Genomic DNA, 3136 nt, shown 5'->3' with positions numbered 1-3136 from the left:
GCGCAATTTTGAGCAGGAAAATAAAATTAATTTCCATTTTCTATTTCAAACATTCATTTAGGAGAAATAATAAAATAATGAATGCACAGTTTTGATGAGTCATTTGGCCATGCACCCTCTATTCCCATGTCTCTGTGGGAGTCACGGGAGAGACCGATCATAATATGTCTATTCAAAATCACTGTAAATACCAGAAATGGGCACTTTTGCGGGTCCGCCCTTCATCCTCAACCTGGGTATCATGCATGGATTGGCTAGGTGGTCCAGCGAATCAGATGCTACCTGCTGCCTCACCGGCGATAGATGGTGAACGCGGTCAAGGGCCAGCATGGAGCTTTTTGGCTGTCTTCACGGCGGGTGTCTACTAAAGAGAGCTCCGTGTCTGGCTGTTAAGACGCATGATAATACTTGTTGCCCAACTGTGACGTGAGATAGAAAAGTAAAAACAGAAAGTTGAGCGCCAAGAGTAGGTGGGCCAGTTTGTCATAAATGTCACCCGCAAAAAGCTCTTAAATCACTGTAGATTCCTTAAGTGAAGTACATTTTAGTGCTGACATCATTTTTCCATATAAACCTATTACATAAGTGCCAATGTTGAGCTCGCTAGAGGGTTGCTTTATATCACAGGTGTCAAACTCAAGGCCCGGGGGCCAGGTACCGCCCGCCACATCATTTTTGTCACGACTCGCCTTGGTTGTTTTATTATACGTAAGTTGTCATGGTTTCTGTCCGTCTGTGTACTTGCCCCTCCCTTCCTGTGTCAACTCACAATCAATGTACTGATCAGAGTCACCTGCCTCTCGTTACCCGTCTTGTATTTAAGTCCTGTCTGTGTGTCACTCCCTGTCGGATCATTGTTAATGTCATGATGTCTTTTTGGTTCCCGTTACTGTCATTGGTAATGCCACCCTGTCATTTTGTTTCACGTCTTTTTCGGTCAGTCTTGTTGTTAGGTTTTGTTAGTGAGTTATGTCAGTTTACCGAGTCTGTATTTTGAGTTCCGCCAATAAACCCTGGTCCAAGCTGCACTTGGTCGCCATTTCCATCCGTTCTGTGACAATTTTATGTGGCCCGCGAAGACAAATTGTGCATCGCATTCGTGTCATTACAGGAATTGGAAATTGTCTTCACTTTTAATAATATCTTTATTTTTCAAATATTTGACCAGATTTTACTCGTCTGATTTGAAAGCAAGTTATTTGTCAGTTTGTAGCTTTTACTGTATACAATACGAGGTGCTTATACATTTATTTGGGTTGGTCATAATGGCCCTCCGAAAGAAGCTAAGACTACAATGCGGCTCGCGAAAAAAATTAGTTTGACACCTCTGGTTTAATGAATCAATAAGCTGATGAGTGCAATCTAGTGCAACGAATCAACACACTGAGTCCCATATCAAAGGTGGGTCACAAAGGTTTTAGGACAGGTTTGACGGTATACTCTATTTTAAAACCAAACTACGACTTTTCCTCGTCACTGTGGGTTAGACCAGTGTTTCCCAACCAATGTGCCGTGAGAGATGTTCAGCTGTGCCATGGGAAATTGCCCAATATTAATTACGGAGCGCATTGTCAACAGGATCGCCAAACCACTGGTCAGTGAGCGCAAGGCCTGGTCAGCCACTTGCTGATCGTGCATGCAAGGCAAATCGGAGAATCTTGAGATTTCATGTTGAGTCGTTCTGATTGTATTGCATCGGCACATATTTAGTTTATGCGTGTGCTGCTGTGTGCTTTTGCTAACAGTGACACTATGACAGCTGTGGTTCGTTTGTGGTCCGATGAAAATCAGACCATGCAGTTCAACCGCAGAACCTGGATTGGTCATTTTTCACCAACATAAAATACACAGTCAAGTCGAGACATCTCGACTGTGATAACCACTCAGCTGCTGTCAGAACAGCAGAGCATCTTTAAAAGCGACTTTGTTCTTATCGTCGCAATATTTATAGAGCTAGTCTAGATCAGTAAACAAAGTCATGTTGATTCTTTTGTATTTTAATCACATTCACTTTCAATAGTTTATTCCTTAAACTGTCTAAAACCTTTTAAGAAAACGGTCACTTTTATTAAAAAAAAAAAGAAATACAAGTATTTAATATTTATTTTTATTCAATTATTCGACTCTCCATAGAGATATAGGAATAGGACTTCACATCTTTTGTTGTAATATAACTGATTTTAATATAGAAGCTGGTGTAATATTTAACAGATTTTTATTGGTGGTGTCCCTCGAGGTGGCGGCTCGGTAGCACACTGGGTAGCACGTCCGCCTCACAGTTAGGAGGGTGTGGGTTCGATTCCACCTCCGGCCCTCCCTGTGTGGAGTTTGCATGTTCTCCCCGGCCCCGCGTGGGTTTTCTCCGGGCACTCTGGTTTCCTCCCACATTCCAAAGACATGCTTGGTAGGCCGATTGAAGACTCCAAATTGTCCCTAGGTGTGAGTGTGAGTGCGATTGGTTGTCTGTCTCTGTGTGCCCTGCGATTGGCTGGCAACCAATTCAGGGTGTCCCCTGCCTACTGCCCGATGACGGTTGGGCTAGGCTCCAGCACGCCCGCGACCCCCGTGGGGACTAAGCGGTTCAGAAAATGGATGGATGGATGGATGGATGGATGGATGGGTGTGCCTCGAGATTTTTTCCAATGACAAGGTGTGCCGTGAATGAAAAAAGTTTGGGAAACGCTGGGCTAGACAGTCATGTCCACAAAGAGATCTTCTGGCATTCGTTTTATTCCGTGTGTGAGAAGAGGCAAGAATTGTGGCAGGACAGCTCGTGGCGGCTTCATCTTGACAACATAGCTGCTTACACTGCTCTGAGCATCATACAGTTCCTGGCAAGAAACATATTGCTGTGCTGGAGGAACATTATTTTTTGCCTGACCTGACTCCGTGTGACCCCCTTCCCCCGCCCCCCACCCCCACACCCTAGCTCAAGGGGGTCATCAAACCGACTTGATTTGAAGACGTGAATGATATAAAGATAGCTGGGACGAAGGAGCTGTGAGGATTTCCGATAGATTCTCCCCTTTCAGGAGTGCATTTAGCAGAGGAGGTTGAAAAAGCCTGTTCAAAGACAGAATAATTACTTTGACGGAAAAAAAACCTAATAATTTGTAGTTTTGATTTGAAATTGATC

This window comes from Syngnathus scovelli, chromosome 3 (assembly GCF_024217435.2).
Source record: "Syngnathus scovelli strain Florida chromosome 3, RoL_Ssco_1.2, whole genome shotgun sequence".
Taxonomy (NCBI): domain Eukaryota; kingdom Metazoa; phylum Chordata; class Actinopteri; order Syngnathiformes; family Syngnathidae; genus Syngnathus; species Syngnathus scovelli.
This window is presented reverse-complemented; position numbering follows the sequence as displayed.